Source organism: Odocoileus virginianus, chromosome 6 (assembly GCF_023699985.2).
Source record: "Odocoileus virginianus isolate 20LAN1187 ecotype Illinois chromosome 6, Ovbor_1.2, whole genome shotgun sequence".
NCBI lineage: Eukaryota > Metazoa > Chordata > Mammalia > Artiodactyla > Cervidae > Odocoileus > Odocoileus virginianus.
In genome coordinates, this window is record NC_069679.1 from 33,772,497 (window position 1) to 33,797,529 (window position 25,033).

The 25,033-nt window shown below is 40.8% G+C and overlaps 1 protein-coding gene across 4 annotated transcripts in view; it reads left to right on the plus strand.

Moving 5' to 3' along the window:
• The window catches only part of FRMD6 (FERM domain containing 6), a 252,545-nt gene that overhangs the window by 157,274 nt on the left and 70,238 nt on the right, over positions 1–25,033 (plus strand). For 2 of the 4 annotated variants that reach the window (XM_020895678.2, XM_020895679.2), the window contains exon 1: positions 16,563–16,652. The exons of 1 other annotated variant lie outside the window; for it this stretch is intronic. The gene's annotated coding sequence lies outside the window, so the exon portion shown is untranslated. Of the gene's footprint in view, positions 1–16,562; positions 16,653–17,146; positions 17,235–25,033 lie in introns of those variants that run through there. One more of the 4 variants, XM_070469127.1, reaches the window with a different exon arrangement.

A 25,033-nucleotide genomic window follows, 5' to 3' on the forward strand; every position in this document is an offset into this window, starting at 1 on the left:
TATATTTAGAAAACACTTTAAAATGCTCTCATTTCCTTTAATATTTAAGTAAAATTTATCACAAATCAATACATTCAGTTGTTAAGAAATATTTTCTATAATCAGATTGTTTGGGACTGAATTGTAGAAGTTGGACAGAGATAGATGTGCTAACTAGTCTTATTGTGGTAGTCATTTCATAATATATATGTCTACCAAATCATCACCCTCTACACCCTAAACTTTCACAATGTTATATGTCAATCCTATCTCAAACCTGGGGAGAAAAGATCTTAGCACAAGGGACTTCTCCATGACTCAATTACCTCATCTTTTTAAAGTGATTCCAAAAAGAAGGAAAAAAAGCTATCTCCTTAAGGGTTTGTGGGAGGCATAAGAATTAAATGAAAAATGAAACTTGCAAAGCACTTCGGAGAGCACCTGACCTAGTAATCATTCAGTAAAGCAGCTACAACTGGTCTTTTCCAAATATCCTTCATCTAGGAAACAACTTTTTATTTTAAAGAACACAATAAAAGTGTTCATTTGGTATGCACCTACCCCTTCATTTTGGAGAAGGAAATGGCAACCCACTCCTGTATTCTTCATGGTTCATGGGGACGCAGAGAGTCAGATAGAACTGAAGCGACTAAGCATGTACCCCTTTACTCTGACCTATTTTTGTCACATCTGCAGAATAGTGAGGAAGGCAGGCAAGGATCATCACCTGACTGCTCCTGGTCTCTCCGACTCTAGAGTTCTGTTCCTCTTTACAACTAAATAAATCGCTTTAGTCATCAAATTTACCTAAAGTTGACTGTCTGGTTGCATGCTATTGACCCATTCCGAGCAACTCTACAGAAGTGACCATGTGAAATGCCAACTTGGGTTGAAAACGATGGTTCAGGAAGCCCATGTCCTGATTTGTGAGGCCCTTAAGATAATACGTGTGGTTTAAATGCTGCAAAATGCTTTTCAAATGCCACTTATTATACATAAGGTCCAATTTGAAGATAAAATCTAAAGGGAGAAGGCCAGATGTGAAATGTGACCTCTGGAAGATCTCTCATTATTATAAGGCACAGTGCTCATGTCCCATGGATCCCGGAGTGGTTGTCTCTCTGTACTGATTTGGCATAATGAGAGGGATGACCTGCGGGGGAAGAGCAGAGACCCCATTCCCAAGAGCGCTGGGAACAAAAAGAGGAGGCAACCATAGTGAAGAAATGGCCAGGTTCATTTTGAACTATTACCTCACATTCATAAACATTTTAAGTAAACAGTAATTGTATTTTACATTTAAAAATAAATGTTTTTCTTTAAAATAACTGACAGGAAATTCTTATGAATATGTCTCCTATTAAAGGGAACAAATAAACATTTGAATTAACAGCCATTAAATAAAAATCCTTTAAAAACTGGGTTTACTCTATAACTGATGTTTTAGAGTAAATGTAGATGAATGATGTTAAATATATGTGTCATTCCTTTATTTTAGAAACACATTTTTGCCATTTTTTTTCTTTTTTAGAAGCAATACATAAGAGTGATACCACTGGCTGGAAATAGTTGCTGGGGGAAAACTCTGACATCAAGCAAAAGGCATGTAATCAGCCAGAACAGTACAATTAGCAGCAGTATTGTGCCCAACCACACAAACTCGCAGTGCCCTGTACCTAAAAACAAGTTTTGAGGGAATGCAGAACAAGGAAAACGTGTTTGTTTGTTTTTCCCCTGTTAATTAGCATAGGTCACAAAGCTAAAAGGATTTTAGTTTGAAATAGGAATTACAGATAATGGGAAAATCTCAAAAACTGAGGATAAGGATTAAATTCACAAGATGAGTTGATATCTTTATATCTTCATGAAGGTAATCCATAAGTCCATCTAAAACCATTTTTAAAAAATCATTCCAATTTAACTCTCTCTCCCCAAATCTCTTAAAAAAGTTTTAATGCCTGGCTTTTCCTGAAACTCAAGGATTTTTAGTTCTTCAAGTTGCCAAGAATAACAGAGAAATCTTTGATTTAAGAAATGGAACGTTTGCCAAATTCTTTCCATGGGTTTGGAGTGAGATAGGCTAGCATGGTGCCTTATCCTCATCTTCAGCATAAGTGGGAACAGTAATTCAGTCCCTACCACCCCATTCAGACGGGAAGCCTCCAGCTGTGGGTGGTTCTGCATTTTTCGCATTCCTCCTAGAGGGTTGACAGTCAGTCACTCTGCTAGCCACAGTTGACAGTAGACTCCTGTCGCATGCTACGTTTTACTGCTCAGCTCTAGCAATGATAAACAAAACCAGAGAAACTAAAGGCAAAGGTGATTCCAGGACAGCCATCAGTTCCCCACATGGACCCTGAACTGTCCAGCTCTCTCCCAACTGGAAACTTGAAAAGGAAAAGTTAAGCTGCCAGTAGAATGCAGAGTAAGTAGCAGTTTACTGAGAGCTTTGTCATTCTTTGTTCAGTTTATTGATTTAAAACCCAGGCAGACTTAAGCTGTTAGGGTGGAAGGGGTGCTATTAAGCACTGCCCTATTGACACCTTCTTGTTAAATGACATATAATTCTTTATAAATTCATATAACTCTTTATAATTATTTAAAAACAGATCTATCCGTTGGAAACAGGACTGTGAATTTTGTCTCCACCCTTTCTTCTCTCAAATCTGGGTTTTCATCTGTTTGAGTGGGCACATATCTTGGGTACTTCTACCTTGCTCTTTGAAAATTAAATACTTTACTAAGAAAGTGGACACTGCAGTGTCAGGTTTTTAAATTTTTCTTAAATGTAGGTGTTTCCCGTATTTTCATGTCACTTTTTCCATTTTGCTTTAAAACATTATTTAGAAACTCTAATACTAAGGGTCTATTTAAATTGGGGTATGTTATCTGTACCCTGGTTTCCTTATTTATAAAAAAGGAATTATGATGTTACCTATCTCATAGGGTAACTGTTATGATTAAATAGGATGATAAACATAAGACCTGACACAGTACCTACAACACAGTAAGTAATCAATAAACAATCAGCTGTCATTACTATTTTAAATGCATACCATTCCCAGAAATCACTCTTTTGAAGTCACTTGTCATTCATAGACAAAATAGTATCTATCCATGCAACCTTATCTATGAGGTATCACCTTCCAAAGCCCTCAGTGGGTCAGTTCAGTGGGGATGAAATTTATAGATCTTTATTAGGCAGCATTAACAGAACAAAGGTATGAAATGGGAAGAAGTAAAAATTGGGATGCTTATATATTCTATTCTATCTATATTCTGTTTCTCAGAGTTGCCCTGCAGCATACTTATGGAAATGTTAAGTAAGACTGTGATTCATTTATACAGTATTAGATTCACATGGAAGTTTCTGGGGATTCAATATTATTGTGATGTTTCTGGGGATGCATTATTCACTTTATTCAATAAGACTAGTGGGCTCCATTGTTTTATCTTTAGTGGAATGACTTTGTAAAAATTAATAAACAGAAACCTCAATTAAAATAGAGTTGGGCTACAATGTGCTACAAGGAAAACAGCCCAAAAGGAAGAAGAAAGACTTCCTCTTCTTGCCTGAGGAGAGCTCAGCCAGTGAGAGACTCAGCCAATCAAAAGCCACTATACTTTGAATTCTCAATTCTTCCAATGGACTCCATTTACGATAATCCTCCCAACTTCCTTTTACCCTTTATAAAAGAGATATCCTCTTCCAGCTGTGCGGGACTTTCAAGTGCTTGCCGTGGTTGCAGAGCCCAGACTGCAATTCTTTGCTAGTCCCGAGTAAACCCATTTTTGTTGGAGAAATACCTGGCAGTCTGTTTGTTTAAGGTCAACAGTTTCTTATTGACCAAATTAACTATCACAGTTTTAGTTACTCCATTCACATCACAAAAAACTAAAAATAGGCAACCCTTCCTGAATTTGAATTGGATGCACTGACATCAATGTCCATTGTGAAAAAAAAATTACTAACACATCAACACGTTACCTCCCCTTCGTAATACACATTTATTCATTGGAATAAGATGGTGAAGTAACAGTACCTAAAGTATTTGGGGGCTTTAAAATGAAACATTTCAAAAGTATCTTTAATCTGGCCTCTCCATTTAAGTCTTACTTTAGCATCAGTTTTAACAGAACATCTACCCAAGTGGTCACAAATGGGTGTCAGAATAATTTGGTGAGTTTGCCGCTTTTTTTTTTTTTTGAGATTCCCAACTTTTTCACTAGTTCTTAAATGTTTCAATATTTGTGAAAGGTGCTTAATTATGTCTTTTTACAGCTATTCTTCTTGGGTTTTGCTTTCATGAGAATTTGAATATATTAGAATTCATACATAAATTCTTTATTATAAATGCTAGTGATAGTGATATAAAGAATAATGGAAGGAAGTAGAGAGATAAGGAAGTGGTTGGAGTATGTGCTCAACATGATTTATGCAAATAATACCTGATAGCCCTAATAATCCTTTCAAACTTTACTTCTGTATAGTATTTGGCAGTAGTTATTTGTTCAAAACACACATTTCCAGTGTTTAAGCTATTAAATACGTTTCTACCACACTACTTTGAAATAAAACTTAGCAAATTATTGAATATTTGCTATTGAATATATTGAACATATTGAAATATATTGAATATTGGATAATTACAATTATTACATATTGTATGAGCTAATAACTAGTCAGATCTGGTTAGATTATAAAATTATACTTTATTAATGTAATTTTTCCTTAAGACTAATTTTATTTCAGTAAGTTGATTCTTCACTGAAGTGAAAAGCTTTAGTATTTCCAACTTTTAAAAATGTTTGTTTATTCATTTGTTTATTCATTTTTGGCTGTGCCAGGCCTTCACTGCTGCATGAGGGCTTTCTCCAGTTGCTTCAAGCAGGCGCTACGCTCTAGTTGCAACGCGTGGGCTTCTCATTACAGTGGCTTCTCTTGTAGACCACAGGCTCTGGGGCATGCAGGCTTCAGTAGTTGCAGTGAGTAGGCTCAACAGTTAAAGTTCCCAGATTCTAGAGCACATGGACTTTGTTGCTCTGTGGCATGTGAGATCTTCCTGGACCAATGATTGAACCTGTGTCTCCTGCATTGGCAAGCAGATTCTTTACCACTGAGCCACCCTGGAAGCCCCTCCAACTTTTTTCATTTCTGACATCACTGTCATTTAATATGAATTAAAATAAATCTTGCCATACCTCTGGTGACAAAGAGGATGTGTTCTACCACCTTAGAAATGTTATTGCCAGAGATAGAAATTATGCTAATACAAACAATGCTTTCAACAGATAAAAGCTTATCCTATTTTCTTTTCCACTTCAAAGTCACTGTATACTTAAAGAAGTGATACAGGACAACATAAAATGTGTATCAAGGCTTGGGGCTGAGAAAGAGATCCAGGTAACATTAGAAGAGTAAATGGAGAACTGAGCCCAAATACCTCTCTCAGTTCAGTTCAGTTGCTCAGTCGTGTCCTGACTCTTTGCAACCCCATTCTCTCTGTAGGTCCCAAACGATCCCTCATCTCTAGTGGTTCTTTTCAACAGAGCTTCAGCAGGATCAGCTAGCATCCTTGGACGGTAGCCTCCCCTCAAGCCAACTCACGGAGCACCTAACTGTTCCAGTCAAGGTCACCCTTTAGATTGGCAATTCTCAACTAGGGGCAATAATTCTTTTTCTGAGGTGCCTGCACTGTAGAATGTTTAGCAGCATTTCTAGCCTCTATCCACTAGATACCAGTAGCATTACTCAACTCACTCACTACCACCACATTATGACAACTAAACAAATCTCCAGACACTGCCAAATATGCTTTTAGGGGCAAAATCACCTTCTGGTTGAGAAGTGGCAAAATAGGGGTTTGAAAATTACATGGTCTCACAAATGTGTGTGCATGCTAAGTCGCTTCAGTCATGTCTGACTCTTTGCCACCCTGTGGACTGTAGTCTACCTGGCTCCTCTGTCCATGGTATTCTCCAGGCAAGCATACTGGAGTGGGTTGCCATGCCCTCCTGGATCTTAAAAATATCTCTCCTTCTAATGATGCTGAAATTCCTGTAATAAGGCCTGTGTCTTTCCTTCCACAGTCACAGAATACAAAGCTTATAATTGTACCTTTTCTTATAGAGGTACCAGTGTGAGGTAACTCAGTGGGAATGCATTTTTTTCACTGAAGTGCAACTAGTCAGTCAATAATGAAAAAGGTTGGTTTTCAGAACCTTCCCAGTTCTGCTCAGACAGAAAGGTGGTAAGAGCTAGAGGCTCATCTCAAATGAGTCACTTTTCAGAAAGAAGACTAAGAACAAACTTCCAAACCTTGATGATCTTACCTGGAATTGTTCATTCACCTATCCAACACATACCTGCTGCCTTGTAAAGGGTGGTGCTGAATGTAGTATGAAATAAACAGTAACTTCAGCATTCTGTAAGTGGAAAGAAGGGTCTAGGAGAGGATCAGATTTTGGATATTTAATAGGGAGAATGGATAATTAAAGTTTAACTCCAAGGTGGGAGATTAGGTCTCATTTAACTCTGTCCCCAATACCTAGCCCAGAATAGGTACTTAATAATAATTTGCTAAATGAATAAACAAATGCATGATGGATAAGGCCCTCAAGCAGTGGGGGGACTTGGGATACAGTTTTGGTAGGAAGAGATTGAGAAGAGTCAGGAACAAATGGCCCAAGAGGAAGATCCCTAGAAGCTTGAAGGTGGAAGGGACTAAACCCTGAATGAGAAAATGCCTGATCAACTCTGCACCAGCAGCAAGACAGTTTAGAGAGAAACCGTGAACTTGAATTCAGATTTCTTGAGTTCAGATCCAGACATAACCACTTGTGTCCTTTGAGATCTTGGGCATCATACACCAGGGATAATGACAGTATCTCCATCAAAAGGCTGTCGTGAGGATTCAATGAGGTAATAATTATAAACCCTTTAGACTGGTGACCAGCCAAGAGTCAGTCTAGATCGACTGTTGGGAGTGGCAGTGTTTCAGAGTGGGATGAGGGTCTTGAGAACCATAAAAATCTAAATGGTTATCGTGGTGAAAGGAAAAGGGAGCAACCCAGGAGTGAGTAAAAAGCTGACCAAGCATCTGTGAGTGCTCCAGTGATGCAACTGTTGTCCCGGTGAGGTGACTAATAGACTCATTTATTTGATTTTCTTTAATCTTCCTCAGTGACTTTAAAGCAAAATGGATGATTAAGTTGACCTGAATTTGGGGATTGTTAAGACCACATTAAAAGATCAAGGAGATATGGGACAATGAAACTAGAGGGAAGATATAGTCAAAATTGTGAGCCAAGGTATTAAGCTCAAAGGGAAAGAAGGGAAGCCAAAAACAGCTAACAAACTGAAAGAACTGGGGGCAGGGGGTGGTGGTGACTGAAAGTCTCAAGGTTAAACAACAGCCCTGGTGGAAGAGGTGTAAGGTAGGACGTGGTAGACAGAGCAGTTTCCAGTATTTAGAGATGGAGCAGATGGCACAAGGGCCGGTGAAATGTCACATGGAGTTGAGGGGACCGAGCAAACAGCAGCAAGGCCACTTAGGTTCCCCTTGCTTAACTCAAACCACTCTGTCCTAAGGGTATCTCATCAGAACATTTTTGCTAGCAAGGAATTCAATAATTGATCAACCGCTCTAGCAAAATCTTTCTAACATTCTTCTTAGTATCTCAAAAGGCTGTAGGATGAGTATTTAAAGGCAGGGGGAAGGCTCACACAGAAATACAATATACATTAAGGAATATCAGTAGAGATAAAATATTGATAATTATATGTATATTTTTACCTTAAACATAAACATTAGGTGAACTGGCTGATGTATGAAGCTTCATTCAAATCAACCAAAAATCTTCTTAAGGGATTGATCTTTTCTCATCATTATCTGGGATATCTCAAAAAATGTTCATCCTCTCTCATTCTCATCTCAGTGCCTACTCTCTTTTCTCAACCCTGCTCACAAGGCAGCTGTGTACACACACACACACACACACACACACACACCCTTCTTACACATAGTTTATGGGATTCATTCATTCAACAAATATGTACCAGACACTGTCCTAGATGCTGGGGCCATGACAGTCAGAGAGGTTAGATCTGTGCTCACATGAAGCTTACATTCTAAACAAAGAGACAGGTGATGAACAAGTGAACATATTTATAAATAATTTCAGATAGTGAAAATGCTACCAAAAAAAGTGATGATAATAAAATATTTTATTTTCATTTGTATATTGTCTGTATGTCTATGAAATTATCATGTAGTGCGTATATATCTCCATTATCCTTTAAGAAATTGGAGTTAAAGTGGCAAAAATATTATCCAATATAGAACTACTGGCAGAAGAGATAGTCATTAATTTGCTGATTCTGGTTTTCTGCTCAAGAAATCACATAGAATATTTGACTTAATGAAAAGTGAATCGCAAATACTTTATTAAAAGTTTTTAACAGAAAGCAAGTTTAAGAAAGCCTATTCTCCCCCAACCCCAAAGGGTCTTACCTTCAAAGCTAGATCTAGTTAAGAGTGCTACCAACTAGCACTTTATTCTCCTGGCCTGTCAAAACTGAACTTTGGAGTCTGAGGTCCTTTGGGAAGAATCTAAAATCTGTGATTTCTAATTCCAGCTCCACTGTCTAACTACCAGTGTTCCTTCTTCAAAGAACTCGAGCCTAAGAATTCTGTTTAGGCTAATAAAATGATACATTAAGCCATCCTTGAAAAAGAAAAATGGAACCATTGCTTTGCCTCTAGAACTTCTTAAGATTTTTTTGGCATTGAAGATCCACAGCCAAGCCAAACAGGAGTGAATGTAGGTTTTGTTTCTAAACTAGGATCAGGTGAAAGGGAAACAGGACTCTAATGTGGGTGTTCACAAATACTTTTTCCTTTTTATCGTACCAGTTAATGTAACCTTGTGTTATAACCAAAATCATAGCCACTGCAGATGGGTAGGGTGTCTCTTGGAAACCTGCAACAGAGTTCTTTCAGTTCATTCAGTGAATCACAGCACGCCAAGCCTCCCTGTCCATCACCAACTCCCGGAGTCTACTCAAACTCATGTCCATCAAGTCAGTGATGCCATCCAGCCATCTCATCCTCTGTCGTCCCCTTCTCCTCCTGCCCCTAATCCCTCCCAGCATCAGGGTCTTTTCCAATGAGTCAACTCTTCACATGAGGTGGCCAAAGTACTGGAGTTTCAGCTTCAGCATCAGTCCTTCCAATGAACACCCAGGACTGATCTCCTTTAGAATGGACTGGTTGGATCTCCTTGCAGTCCAAGGGACTCTCAAGAGTCTTCTCCAACACCACAGTTCAAAAGCATCAATTTTTCAGCGCTCAGCTTTCTTCACCACCCAACTCTCACATCCATACATGACCACTGGAAAAACCATAGCCTTGACCAGACAGATCTTTGTTGGCAAATTAATGTCTCTGTTTTTTAATATACTATCTAGGTTGGTCATAACTTTCCTTCCAAGGAGTAAGCATTTTTTAATTTCATGGCTGCAATTACCATCTGTGGTGATTTTGGAGCCCCCAAAAATAAAGTCTGACATTGTTTCCACTGTCTCCCCATCTATTTCCCACGAGGTTATGGGACCAGATGCCATGATCTTAGTTTTCTGAATGTTAAGCTTTAAGCCAACTTTTTCACTCTCCTCTTTCACTTTCATCAAGAGGCTTTTTAGTTCCTCTTCACTTTCTGCCATAAGGGTGGTGTCATCTGCATATCTGAGGTTATTGGTATTTCTCCCAGCAATCTTTATTCCAGCTTGTGCTTCTTACAGCCCAGCGTTTCTCATGATGTACTCTGCATATAAGTTAAATAAGCAGGGTGACAATATACAGCCTTGACATACTCCTTTTCCTATTTGGAACCAGTCTGTTGTTCCATGTCCAGTTCTAACTGTTGCTTCCTGACCTGCATACAGGTTTCTCAAGAGGCAGGTCAGGTGGTCTGGTATTCCCATCTCTTGAAGAATTTTCCAGTTTATTGTGATCCACACAGGCGAAGGCTTTGGTGTAGTCAATAAACAGAAATAGATGTTTTTCTGGAACTCTCTTGCTTTTTTGATGATTCAGCGGATATTGGCAATTTGATCTCTGCTTCCTCTGCCTTTTCTAAACCCAGCTTGAACATCTGGAAGTTCACGGTTCACATAGTGCTGAAGCCTGGCTTGGAGAATTTTGAGCATTACTTTACTAGCGTGTGAGATGAGTGCAATTGTGCGGTAGTTTGAGCATTCTTTGGGATTGCCTTTCTTTGGGATTGGAATGAAAACTGACCTTTTCCAGTCCTGTGGCCACTGCTGCGTTTCCCAATTTTGCTGGCATATTGAGTGCAGCACTTTAACAGCATCATCTTTAAGGATTTGAAATAGCTCAACTGGAATTCTATCACATCCACTAGCTTTGTTCGTAGTGATGCTTTCTAAGGCCCACTTGACTTCACATTCCAGGATGTCTGGCTCTAGGTGAGTGATCGCACCATTGTGATTATCTGGATCGTGAAGATCTTTTTTGTACATTTCTTCTGTGTATTCTTGCCACTTCTTCTTAATATTTTCTGCTTCTGTTAGGTCCATACCATTTCTGTCCTTTATCAAACCCCTTTGCCTGAAATGTTCCCTTGGTATCTCTATTTTCTTGAAGAGATCTCTAGTCTATCCCATTCTGTTCTTTAGCCTCAGTGAATTTCCTGTGAAATTCCAGAGCAACTACATCTTATTTGAACCTTTGTCCATCATTACTTTTTAAGCAAATAAAATCAAGCTTAAGAGCATGTTTGTTATGCCTATAATCTACTCAAGGTAATCAAATTAAAACAGACCAGACAGATTTCATAAATCTTCCTCATAAATGGAATTTCCATCAAGAAGATTAGCACTGACCAAGCTGTAAGTCTGTGTTTGTTTCCCCATTCTAGTTCAGTATGCTTCATGTGTCTCAGGCACAAATCAGTAAGATGACATTACATATAGAAGAGAAGTTCAGTGACATCTGTACTGTTATCATTTCTGTTTGAAAGTGATGCCACCAAAGATAAAAATCATCAGAGTGTGCCTGAGGCATAACTCAGAGTAACCAGTCTGTTGCCAGAGTCCTACTTCCTTTCCTTTCTCATCCATCTCCCCCAGTAGGGAGTGGAGAGTGTTGCCTCCCATCTCTAAGGGTTAGGAATATTTTTTTTAGCTTTTTGTAGAGTAATCAAGGAATCTGGGCTGAAAAACTGCTCTAGGACCTTAAAGGCCCATTGCATAAACATAAGAGTGACATACATCAGGTTTTACACTGTAGGGAGTCTCCCTTATCTTCTTTCTGCTAGACATTTTTTTGTTCAAGGGCCCTTCTGCCTGTCCTCAATCTCCTCTCGAATGTGAAGCCCATACATAAGGCAGCAGTGCTCTTTTCACACTCAATTCCTCACCCTGTTTTAGTGGGCAGCAATATCCCTCAAGCCAGCACTGTCTTTGTCACTGTGGCTTTCAACTAGAAAACCTCAGGGCAGTTCTCCATGCTGAGCTGGCTGTCCTACCTTGTGTAGCTCATGTCTCCCCTGCACCCCTTAGAACAGCCTCTCCTGAAGAGTGAATGGCCTGGCCTGTGAGCCCCGGCACCGCCCCCCCACCCTAGTCTTATGGAAACTTTTGTCTGGAGTATTCAAGTATTTGAGCCCTCAAGGAACCGGAATGTGGTGTTTGTGGTGAAACTAAAACCATACTGGAATAGAAAGAAAGTAACTCTTCAAATATGTCTCCTGTAAACTTTTATATACTGTATTAAAAGCAAACTTTGTCCCAGGATAATCAAGTTAAACTATTTTTAAATAGTGTCTCAAAACTTGATGGCCAAGAGAACAGAACTTAATGAATTTAAAAATTTTTCAATTTTGTATCTGTACATCAGGTAAAGGTAAATCTTCCTGAGTTAGATTGGCACATAATATTAATTCCAGTGCTGTGCAGCCTCTACAAAATACAGCTGACCCTTGATCAACAAGGGGTGGGGTAGGGTGTAGGGGCACCCATCCTCCACGCAGTCAAAAATCCATGTAAAACTTATAGTTGGCCCTCCAAATATATACATATACCCTCAGTTCTCTGTATCTGCAGTTCCATGTCTGCCAGTGGATCCTGTTGTTGTTCAGTCGTTCAGTTGTGTCCAACTCGTTGTGACCCCATGGACTGCAGCACACCAGGCTTCCCTGTCCTTTACCATCTCCCGGAGCTTGCTCAAACTCATGTTCATTGAGTTGATGATGTCATCCAACCATCTTGTCCTCTGTTGTCCCCTTCTCCTCCTGCCTTCAATCTTTCCCAGCATCAGGGTCTTTTCTAGAGTCGGTCCATCGCATCAGGTGGTCAAAGTATTGGAGCTTCAGCATCAGTCCTTCCAATGAATATTCAAGATTGATTTCCTGTAGGATTGACTGGTTTGATCTCTTTGCAGTCCAAGGGACTCTCAAGAGTCTTATCCAACACCACAGTTCAAAAGAATCAATTCTTTGGCAGTCAGCCTTCCTTATGGTCCATCTCTCACATCCATATATGACTACTGGAAAATCCTGCAGTACTGTAGTATTAACTAGTGGGGAAGAAATTCACATATAAGTAGACATATGCAGTTCAAACTTGTGTTGTTCAGAGGTCAGCTATAATTCTTTCTATTCCTGGTTAGGGACTCCTAGTACATAATAATGAGACAGCTGGATTAAATGACTGTTAATCAAGTCTCCTGACTTCCCTTGAGAATTAAAACCTCTTTTGGTGTTTTATTTTACAGAATATAAGTTATACACTAGCTGAGAATAATAAGAAGTGCACTTTGAGTTTTTGTCAGTGAAAACCAGGACTACATCCCTGTACTGTTTGTTTCCATGTGTGATTCTTTTTTCTTTCAAAGTGATATATGTTAGCGAAAGGGACATTTGGGCTTCCCTGCTGGCGCAGTGGTAAGGAATTCACCTGCAATGGACAGATTACGGGAGACTTGGGTTTGATCCCTGTGTTGGGAAGATCCCCTGGAGAAGGGAATGGCAGCCCACTCCAATATTCTTGCCTGAAGAATCCCATGGAGAGAGAAGCCTGGTGGGCTACAGCCAGTAGGGTCGAAAAGAGTTGGAAAAGTGACTCAGCATGCATGCAGAGGGACATTTAAGACCTTCGAGTAGGACTTAAATTTATCTGCTTTAAAATGAATAGTTTTGCTTTTTCAATGAACTTTAGTAATTACCAAAGAGAAAAAGGAGCCTAATTTCTTTATTATGACCTTCAGTCAGAATGATGAACAGAATTTAATTTGGAGAAAGTCTTCTTTAAAAGCTAATATGTCAATTTACTGGCTTCTCCCTTTGACTAGAATTTATATTTCAGCATTAAAACATATGGTAAGTTCCCAATTCTCTTGAATTATGTGTAAAAGATGAAAAAGAACTAAATTATTTTCTTCTAACATACTGAACTGAGCTTAATTCTTAAGGTACTCTTCTGGTGTTTGCAAAATACTTTGTAAAGGGATGTAAATTATAGCAGTTCACATCTCTTCATTTTCTATGCAACTGTGTTTCTTACCTAAAAATGTGTAACTATCACCCACCAAAGCTTAAGCATGTTCAATTACAAAATGAGGCTACAGTCATTATCCTTTAAAACTATGCCTCCATGCACCTGCTCATTCTGTGCTCTTCCTCAGATACTGTAACCCATAGTTCCCACATGTGTCTCCATATAGAATAATACAGGCATCTTGAAAACATCCCCAAGTCCAGGTCACATCCTAGGCTAATTAAATCATATTCCTGGAACACAGGCATCAGGAGTTTTTAAAACCCCTAGGTGGCTGCAATGTGCTACCAAGTTTGAGAAACACCAGCTCAACCAACTTGTTCTCAAACTTGCATTCACCCTTCCCATCTCAGTGGGAAGCCCTGAAGCCCTCTGAAGCCCTCTCTTGGCCCTCCCATTATCCCTCCTGCATATCTCTACCATACCAAGCATAAAGTTCATTTGTTCCCTCAAACTATAATAAGATGCTATTTTTAGGTTTAAATCCCAGAGTGTAACTCTGTGCTTGTGTAAGGGAGTACTCAATAAATAAATTTATGGGATGAATAACCTCTTCCTAATAAAACTAAAGCAAAAACATACAATATTTATATTGCTATGGAGAAAGTTTAAGATGTGTTTTAGGATAATGTTTCACTTGATGGTCAACATCTCATATTTAGCAAAACATCTCATCATACCAATGAAAATAAATCCATATCTAAACATCAAAGAGAATCATAAAATATACTTTAATTACCTACAAAACTGCATTATTTATTACAATAAGCACAGAAAAATGTTTCCTGTGGTAAGAAACATCTAAAACAACTCATCTTTTCTCAGTTCCAGTTCCATCTTGAGTGGACTGTGTTGTTTTCCAAAGCAATCCTTCCTGAATTTTATGTTGTTTCAGGGGTTTATAAAACTGATTTTTAAGAATCTTGAAGTACTTAGTTTACAAAGTGTAAGATGTGAAGAGTCTATGTTTCTCATGGTATTCATACTAATAACATGATCATTATGATTTTAAAAATTCATATAGTAAATTTTGCTATAATAAAATCCTAGACAATAAACCCAATCTTAAACACATGTTTTTTAAAAGTGGTTTAAAATATTTTACTCCCTGGGTTACCTAATTTCTTCAAATTGCAGCAATGCTTCACAATCCAACGTCATTCTTTATCTGCTAGATGTTTATGCATGAAGCCTGAAAAAAATAATCAGATTTAGGAACTGTTTTCCATGATAGTGTTATATTTCTCACTTGTCTCATTTATCTTCACATATGAAAACGTGGGTTATCTCATTAGATATCAAATTAAGACCCTGTCAACTATTGTTTAATATGTACTGATTCTGAATGCACATTAAAGTCAAAAATGAGAGGAAAAAGTATAAACCTCCACTTTTAAATGTCAACGTTGCAATCAACTACTAAACAAATTTTTAAATTTAGTCTATTAATTAAACATAACTATTTCAAACGGCAGTCCTTGGAACATAGTTCTTGTCCTCCTTCCCACAAAGGAGTCATGACTTTAAATCATGAGTGCAATAGCCTTAGAAACTGTTTTGCTTTATTCGAAATAAGCTCCGAATGGATTATAGATTGCGGAAAGATAAAAAAAGATCACCATCCCCAATATTCAGTTCTAATGTCATTGTTTCCAAAATGTAAAAGCTGTGAATGAAACAACTATTTCTAGTAAGCTTCGGCTGTGAGCACAAAACGGAATTTCTTCTGCCATGTAAACAAGGCACAGAGGCATACCTTCAACAGGTAACTTTATTTTTGGATCAAATTATATGTTTGGATAAAAAGAGCAGGGTAATTTTAAAGCTGGCTTCTGTTAGCATAAATTTGATTTGGGGCAGTGTCCTTTGTCAGGTCCTCGGTTTCCTTGTCTCCTTGTCACTTCCAGAGGCACCTCATCACTCCCTTAGTGAGGGGCCCCCTGGGCGTTACTGCCGCCCCTGGCGAGGGCTCACCGGATTAGCAGGCAACAGAAGACCTAGAAGGGTAGAAGCCCCGGCGCGGGGAGCGGGTAGTTCTGTGAGTTCTTCTCTCTTGTCTCCAGTCCCCAGAAGCAGGTCCAAGTGGCGCAGGCTGGCTGGAAAGGCGTAACCTACTCCTTCCCTAGACCCAACAATTAAAAGGTGGCCCCCCAAAATCTCCATCTCCTATCTTGAGTCTTAGTGCCCTAAAAATACCTTCATTGGCCTTTTGCATCACTCCCTCGGTTACCCTCGGCTACCATCAAGAGCAGAGGGGTAAAAATAACGTCCGAGGTCACTGGCGCTAAAACCACAGCGGACAGAGGCTGTGTCTACCTGAAGACCTGGAGAGGCAGTCAGCAGGGAAGGCCTGACTTCCTCGGCGGGGTCTCCTCCATCGAGCGTAAAACCGGCGAAAGACCGGCGTCTCGAGGGGTGGATGGGCAGGTGGGTGCGGGACAGGAGGACTGGAGGAAGTAAGGAATCGCTAAGCCGCCTCCGCTGGGACCGCCTCCTCGCCCATTGGCCTCCCCTCCGTCGTTCGGAATTACTAAAACGAAGCTCAGGCCAAACTGCCGCCCCCCGCCAGCCCGACTGAGCTCGGGAGGCAGAGATACCCGGGAGCGAAGGTCGGTGTCAGAGGGGGCCATTAGGCGAGAACTGGGGGGAGCTGACAGTGTCCCCTCGCGCCTCCGTCTCCGTTTTGCTGGGGAGAGCCTAGATGGCTGCGGTCCTAACACAGCATCCATTTGCGGCTCGCCTCCCTCCCCAGGACCCCGGAGGCGTGACAAGCTCGGCTTTCTCCCGCCTCTGACTCGCGGCACCCCTCCGCGGGACGCTTGGTTGGGCCCGGGGCGGGGCCTGCAGGCGCTCCACGTGCGGTTGCGAGCTCCACGCTCTGCTGCTGCGGCTTTGCCACTGCCCCCGCCACCTCGGGGCGGGCTGGAGGCGGAGCCTCAGGGGGCGGGGCGGGAGGCGTGGGCGGGGCGGACGCGGAGCGCTCGTCTGGCTGCCCAGGGCAAGGGGCTGAGAGAGTGGGGCAGGCGCGGCGCCGACAGGAAGGCAAGGAGAGCTGGGAGTAGTCTGACGCCCGGTGCTGCGGACCTTCTCCGAGGTAAGAGCAGGAGCCGGGTACCCGGGAACTCCCCTGGCCGACCTCCAAGACCGGCCACCGCGCCCCGGCCGCTCATTCTGCCCCCTGCCGGCCGGGCGGCGGCTGAGGCTGGACGGGACTTCGGGAGGGCTTCTGGAAGTCGCGAGCCCCAGCCCAGGCGGTGTCCCCTTCTCCGCGTCTTTCTTCTCCTTCTCCTCCCTCTCTCAGTTCTGGGCGTCGGGCACCGGACTGGAAGGAAGGTCGCTTCTCGGCGAGTCGGAGCTCGCCCACGCCGGGAAGGGAGGACGGGGCCCCGGGGCAGCCGAGCCGGGCAGCGAAGAAGGCGCCGAGCCTCGGGCAGCCTCTGCGGCGAGGCGAGAGGCCGACCGGGACTGCGGGCTGCGACCCCGGGATCGGTGTTCGCGCTCCGCTCCCGGGTGGTCGGGCTGGGGACGCCTGCCCGTCACGCCCCGTTGCTGTGTCCGGGCGGCAGGGCCAGCTCTTGAGTCCCGAATTCCTGGGTGCCGCCTGTTGTGCGCGCGCCGGTCCGGGCAGCCCGGCTGCGTGAGGGGACCTGAGCGCGGCGTTTGTCCCACCGTCCCCGTAAGTCCCTGGTCTGGGGAGCCGGAGACTGAGCTCGCGCTCTGCGACGCCGGAAGGGGGCCTCGGTGGGATGAGAGTGGGGGGCGCGGCCTTCAGTATTTGGGTTCCTGGAGGAGCCAGCGACGCGCAGGCCCGACTCCGGGCCGAGGAGACCCCCAGCTTGTGCCCGAGGAGGGCCAGGAGCTGTCAGGGATGGACAGCTGGGGGCCACCCGAGTGAGGTCCACTGGAATTACAGCAACCCTCTAGTCCCGGGACAGCATAATCTAATGGTGAGGGCGTTTTCTTGAAGGCAGGAAGAAATAGAAAGCTGTCAAAATAAGCACATTTTAAAGTTGAGGTGAAAGTTGGCGAATTTTCAGGCCTTGCAGTTGTTTAGTTAGTGTCCAAAGAAATATTAGCTTCTTGACATCCTTTTCGTTTGGAATTCTAGCAAAAATCTGTTTTGCCAGTATTTCCCTCAGGAGTTGTGCATTGCCCACAGCAGGGAAGAAAAACTTAAGCAACCGTTCTCAAGTTGCTTTTAACTTCAAGTTTGTGCTCTCTAACCTTTTTGAGTGTTCAGAAAGAGTATCTCTTGCTGGATTTCTCATGTAGATTCCGTCTCTTTTTCTCTGGTGGGACCTGGCAATGTTTGTTTATTGGTTTTTATAAGCATCTATATAAATTTAGTCCTTGCACGAAATACTCCCCCGTTGCCACAGGGTGTAGTTTAGGGATTAGAGAATTCTATTGGAGAAAGCTGCTAGTGGCTTCATTTTCCAAGAATGTAAGTCATTTCCTTTCTGTGATTTCAGGGAGTTGATATTTCACAGCATCAAAACTTTGTGGGGAAAATTTTCCGTAATACATCTGTCATTAAAAAGGCTTTTGACTTTTGGATTTCTCTTCTTAGAACAGAGCATAAATTTAGGCTCAGCACTGTTAGAGGATCAGAAGTTTTTCAGCATCTACAGCATTATGAAACTATTGTAGAAAGTAATTTTAACAAGCACCAAAACCTACAGACCGCCTGCCGGGTAGAAGGTGGGGGAGGGGAGAAGAACAGAAGAGAGAGGCAGGAAAACAGATGCCTGTGCTCTTGTCCTTTGTAGTAAAAAAAAAACAGAAAACAAAAACAACTTCTAGCACTTAATCATTTTTCCTTGGGTGTGGTTTTGAGAAATAGAAGTATTATGTTAAAAATGAAAATACTCCACAATATGAGACAGCTGACATTTGAATGCTCTTTCAGTATGTTTGTAAATATATTGGATTTATATTTCATATTAAAATGGACTTCTGGGATTATTAGATGAGAAGGGTCCTCCAGGGAATATCTGCTATCCAGTTATCTGTGGGATATCTTTTCCAGAAAGCAGACTGTCTGTAATATGAACTAATTCCCCCCACCCCCCAAGCCCCCACTTTGAATTGCTTGTAAGAGTGCCTGAGATCTGACACTGATGGACCACAGTAATCAGCAGTTCTTGCAGGGCCCCAAACACTCTTAAGGGACAGGAAATCTTTCTCTGCTTCTATCCCCCTCCTTTTTGGGGGTCAACGGGGGTGGGTAAAGCTACTAACCTCAAATACATAATTTGAACTTGAGAATTAAGATGCTCCTGGCTCTACGGGAAAACCTAATGGGCCAGGATAAAAAACTGTTGCTTCTGAAAGGGAAATGTCCATGCTGCTAGGTAGTAAGTTTTAGCTACAAGTTCTTTAAAAACTCATTCAAATGCACTAGCTAAATTGGAAGGGTAGGTGCGGAAGTGTAGAGCTTTTTGAGATTCTGAACTTTGTTTCCACTTTTAACTACACTTACAAAGTTTTTGGCTTTCAAAGCTTATGACATAATAGACTCTGTAACCTTTTGTGGCAGATGCTTGAAATGAAAGTTTCAAACAAAATTGTTTTTGACTAGGCTGTCAAGTTCAGAGTTTAGTGTAAATGAATCCTGTCTCACAACTAACTTTTTTGATAAAGGAATTCTTTGTAGTTTTCAAGTTAGATGTTGCACATTTTGATTTCTGAGGCTGTGGGTTAAAAAAAAAAAAAAGCTAAAACCTGCAAACAATTATTTTAATACATGAAAGCCTGTACCAAGGAAAGATTCAGTCCAGATGTAAAAATGTATGTGAATTTTAGATTTGTATGATCTCAACCAGTTTCCCCTTTTGTTGAGGAGGCTGCCTGGATCCCAGATGGCATTTGCTATCCCTTAGGTGGTTTTCGGAGTTCAGAACTAAATTTTACCAACCTTCTCCAGTCATTTTAATAATGTCTCAAGTCTTCTAAAGGATAGAAAGTTTTCTGCACTTATGGAAAGATGAATTTTTCCTACTACTCATTAATTACCAACCCCATAAATGCCCTGGTTTGGTAGATGAAGACTATGGGGAAACTGGAAGTATTAATTATTATTATTTTAAAATAATATATTAAAAATATATTATTAAGAGGTACAAACCTCCAGTTTAAGTATTATGTATCCTTTGGGCAGAGTATAGAAGCTTTGGGTTTTGTTTTTGCAGTCACAACTTCTTTTAAGGAAAAAAAGTTTTAAGTGTGTTTACAATCTTCGATAGAATCTTGTTGTAACACAGTTTGTGGTTTCTGATATAGCAATTTGTATGACATACCTCTACCCTTCTTTCTCAAAGAAACAAGAAACACAACTTACAGGAAAACTCCAGTGTTTTTTTATCTTGTACTCCCAATAACAGAGTTATAAAGGGTGTGTGTCATACATTAGCAATGATATATTTTTAGGAAGTCTTTGTATGATTATAGAATTATACATTTGAGTTATTTGATTACATTGTATTTGTGTGTGAAACAATCTAGTATAGGAGGAGGGAAAGGAAAGATTTAGTGGAGGAATTTATCAGTGGTAAAATTTTAGTTAAAATGTATCTTTCCTGAAACCCAAACAGGAAAAAATGGTATTGTTGGCCTCTGTAGTTAAGCTTTGGTATAGGGAGTAGTTGAGAGGGCCTGTTGAATTGCACATTATCCTGAGGAAGAGGCTTTGGGGACCTATAAAAATAAGTAGAAACAAGTTAAAGAGATAATTTGAGAGGAAGGAAGAAGTAGGAAACTGGACATTGAATTGCAATGAAAATCTAAACTTAGAAGGATGAGTATTGAGGTAAAGACTGAAGTAGGGAAAGCTTTATATTTAAAAGTGGAAATTAAAGAATAAGGTCTTCTCAGCTGAGAGAAAAAGAATTAGAACTAAGGTGCACTATATAAGGTCTATATACAACATGAAATAGTACTTCTGTCCTGGAAACCTTGCCTGAGTTTGTGTTGAATCCACTAGTTTGGTGTTATAAATATTGCATTAAGAGATTGGATGCTTATCACTGTCCTTTCTTCCCCTACACCCCTCTCTCACCACTTCACATTTCAAAGGCTGGAAGCATTTTTCATCTAAACTCTGATGATTTGAGAAATATTTAATTAGTCCTCTAGCATTTGAGAGATCTGCTAATGCCCACCCCCTATGCTCTGGGTCCAGAGGGACTCTCCAGCTGTAAGGGCTGAATTTATCATTAAGTTTTGAGTGAAAACAAGCAATCTGTGGTTCCAGTTATCTTGTATGATTTAGTGGTGTAATTTCTTCTGATGGAACTTTGTGTTCTATCACTTTTCATATGTATCAGATGGGCCAGTCATGCAGTATACAGTACTGATCAAAGAGGGATCACAGAACACTGGGAAAGGGAAAGAAATCAGTTATCTGACAGCTGGTTGTATCACGTAAGGAGAAAAATGTTGTGCCAAAACATTCACAGAGGTGCGAAACTCTGCGCAAAGGAGATGGCATTGTTTTCCAGAGCTTCCTTGGTGTTGTCTGCATCACAGCATTTTCTGGAATGCCTTTCCCCACCTATGTGGCCTTACCCAGCAGAGTTTATCTGTACAACAAGAATCTAGGTAGAGATGTAGTCATCAACCAGGTCATTTCATTAATGCGATAATGATATGTCTTGACCAAAAGTATCTACTTCGAGCCTCAGTATTCCAATTAGATTATCTTTTGATGGTTTCAAATGTTTTCTACTAACATTGCCTTTGTTCACAGATGTTATAGAAGTTTGAGCAGTAATGTTTTACTGGCATATGAAGATATATGGAAAAGCAATATTTTATACTCCCTTACAGCTGCAGTTTCGTGTGAGGGAGGAAATCATTATAAAAATCAAGCAAATTCCTCATGAAGATTTTAGAAAAATTAATGAAGCTTCTCATTTAACTTCTCAGGTAGCTCTTTGTCTGATTCACATTAGATGAAATGGAATTAATTTTCTCCCCCTCTGTCAGCAGCACTTAATGCTGCCCAGTTTTAGTATATGGTTTTTGTTTGAAGACAGTGGGTGTCCCTGTGGCTTTATTTCTTTGAACTTGTTACTCAGTAATTACATACAGCCAGAAAAATGCACAGATCAGAAGTATACAGTACAAACTGATCATATTTAGGCAACCAGCATCCAAGTCAAGAAACAGAACTTTTCCAGGTGCACATCGCCTGCTCCCATGCGTCTCCATGCAGTCTTAAACCTTGCCCCAAGGATGACCACTGTTGTGACTTTTATTGTCATGTTGTCGTTCAGTCGCTATGTCCGACTCTTTGTGACCCCTGCGACTGCAGCACGCCAGGCTTCCCTGTCCTCCACTATCTCCTGGTGTTTGCTTAAACTCATGTCCATTGAGTTGGTGATGCTATTTTAACCTGTTCTTGGGCTGCATTTAAATGCAATCAAATGTAAGTTCTTTTTTGTGTCTTCTTTAACTCAACATAGTGTCATGTCCAAATTGATTTAGGCAGCAGTACTTCTTTTTTCTTTTATTTCTGTGAATAAATATACTGAGTTTATTTATCCATTCTGTTGGTAGACATTGGGTGGTCTGGGGCTGATCTGTGGGGCATGACCTTTTGATGGCTCAAGAAAGAGCACTTTGGAATTGAAAGAATAACCTTAAAAAATAAAAAAAAAGGCGGAGGGGGAAGAGGAAGAAAAAAAATGCATCAGAAACACGAGAGGAAAAAATACAATATCCCAGAAACACTAAAGGCTCAAGTCTCTAGATTCTGTCTAGGCCCACAGAACCCTAGTGTTTCCGGGACACATTTTGGAATATACAACTGGTTGTTGCATTTCACTTGAGAGTTGGCAAGAAGGAAGGGACCTTAGGTGACAGCTAGCCCCTTCATGTTTTAGAGGTGAGGGGAACTAAAGATCCAAAAGACTGAGTGACTCAGAGTCTCACAGCTCATGATAGCGCCAAGAGTAGAAGCTGCTTCTGACTTACAGTTTCATTTAGACTACTGCCTTCTGAAGGCTGGAACTCAGCCCCTGATTCTGTGGACCTAGCAGTGAGTCCACTGGCCTGGAGCCTGGGGTGCCCTTTCCTGAGCCACACAAGGGTCTCCTATGGCTCTGTTCAGATAGAGGCAGACCTCCCCAGAGGAAAGGGGGCTGTGGCCAGTGAAGCAGAATTGCACTTCCTCAAGCCTGCTGTGTCTCTGCCCCTACACACAACCCTTGGAATTTTTCTTTAATCCCCCTTTCCTTCTGCCCTCTCTATCAGGGCTCTCCAGTGAGACTTTGGGTTGTAAGTGCCAAGTAGGTGATATCTTGAGATCCTCTTCCTGGCTTATTTTATTCATCCATGAATAGTCTAGCATGCATGCTAAGTCACTTCAGTCGTGTCCGACTCTGTTCAACCCCATGGACTGTAGCCTGCCAGGCTCCTCTCTGTCCATGGGATTCTCCAGGCAGGAATATTGGAGTGGGTTACCGTGTCCTCCTGCAGCAGATCTTCCCGACCCAGAGATCAAACCCACGTCTCTTATGTCTAACCTGCGTTGACAGGCAGGTCCTTCACCACTAGCGCCACCTGGGAAGCCCATATGGTCTGGGATGGACCCTAAGTTTAAAGGACTGCTTTCTAAATATTTTCAGAAGTTTATTCTTAAGAATAAGAATATATGTAAATACACATACATTTTTGCTTCTTCCTGCCATTATGCCCCCTCTTCTATACACTTTACTCCTCTATCCCCCCTAATCCCATCAAGTTATCATTTCTTAAATATCCTTGGAAATATCCAGTTTCTGATTTCTGTCTACTGAAAACAACAGTGAATTTCTGATGCTGAAGTCTATGGCTGTTCCTAGGAAGCACTTATTGTAGAACATAGGGTTATAAGAAATCTAATAGATAAAGTGCTTGTGAAGGAAGACTTTTTTTTTTCGTGTGTCCCTCAAGAGAAAAAAGACATTTTCATGTTTTAAGAAAAGACTCAGAATTTCAACTTAGGCTCATTAGCAAGATGGGGAAAAGGTTAAAAAAAAAAAAACCTGAAGTTTTATAAATGAGAGTAAATAATATAGCCTGCTCAGATCAGATATTGCTTATAAAAGCAAAAACTTAGCATATATGATTTTAGAAAATAAAAGATACCTGGGAAAAGAATATTCAACATAGGGCCTGACAAGCTACTCACTGAAATTGCTATAGAAAAGTGTAATAAGTTCTGAAGACAAAATGGAAAAGAGGCAGTAAAATACAAATGTTAAGAACAAGATTTTTGAGATTAGTTCCCGGGGGTCCAACTTTAGGCTCCACTGTTCTCCAGTGTATAATCTTTAGGGAAGTTGTTTAACTCTCTGAACCTCTTTTTCCTCATCTATAAAATGAAGATAATAGTAGCAGCTATCTCATAGGCTTGTTTTGATTAAGTGAAATAACAGCTGTAAAGCAAGTGGCAGTGTATGACGTATAGTAAACGAAGTTAGCACTTATTTAAGACAAAAAGAAATGATATATAGGAAGATTTCTAGTTCTTGGAAGTCCCTAAGTTTCTGTTTACAAGCAATTGTTCACAGATTTTGTATTTTGATCACATTAAATAGGCAACAAATCGTCGTATTTCTCAGTCACAGATGTTGGGCAATCTATACTGTTGCACTAAGAGCAGCTGGCATGTCCCACTGATCTCTAATTGATCAACTTATTTTTCCTAACTCCCATTTCCAGCAGTCTCATTCCTCCAACTTCTGCCTGCTTGCTAATGATTTCTTTCCAGCTGCCAAAAAGTTAATTCAGAGTTTAAAAATTCTCTTTGTAACAAATAATGTTATACAAAGTACTTTTAGACTTAAAGTACCAGTGGTCCATGTCTTTTTATCTTGTATCCTGTAGATTTCATGTGAGTCCTTTTTAAGAAAGCCACTATTACTGGGATGAGGCAATTATTATTCCTCCAGCCCCAACCCCTACCATTATCACAGTTTATATAATGTCAGACCACATAACGATTTTCTGTTAGGCCCAAAGCTTAAGATTTTTAAACCATTCATTCAAAAAAAATTAATAGTCTGAAAGTTTCAAAGAGATATTTAAGAAAAACACATTTAAGCACATTAGAAAGACATTTACATCTAACTAGCTTAGTTAGAAACCCAGTCACAATAGGCACAGGGTGCTCCAGAATAATCATGGAGTATCGTTCATTAAAAGGGGAGCATATATCTCAGATAACCCTGTGCCCTGTTACATGTTGTATAATATCTTAAACTTAATAAACCTAGTACTTTAAAAATGTTCACCAAGTCCATCAAAAAACAACTTCTGTGCTGACTACTTAGTGCAAATCCTGCAGAATTGGTTCTTATCTAGGTGAGAGAGTGAAATATATGTGTTTGGAGATGTATTAGATGTTTCCCGGTAAGGACTAAGTGGACTCCTGGAGGAGAACTAATGTTGGCCAAAGATAGGATGGCTCTGGCTTCCCTGGGGCTGCTG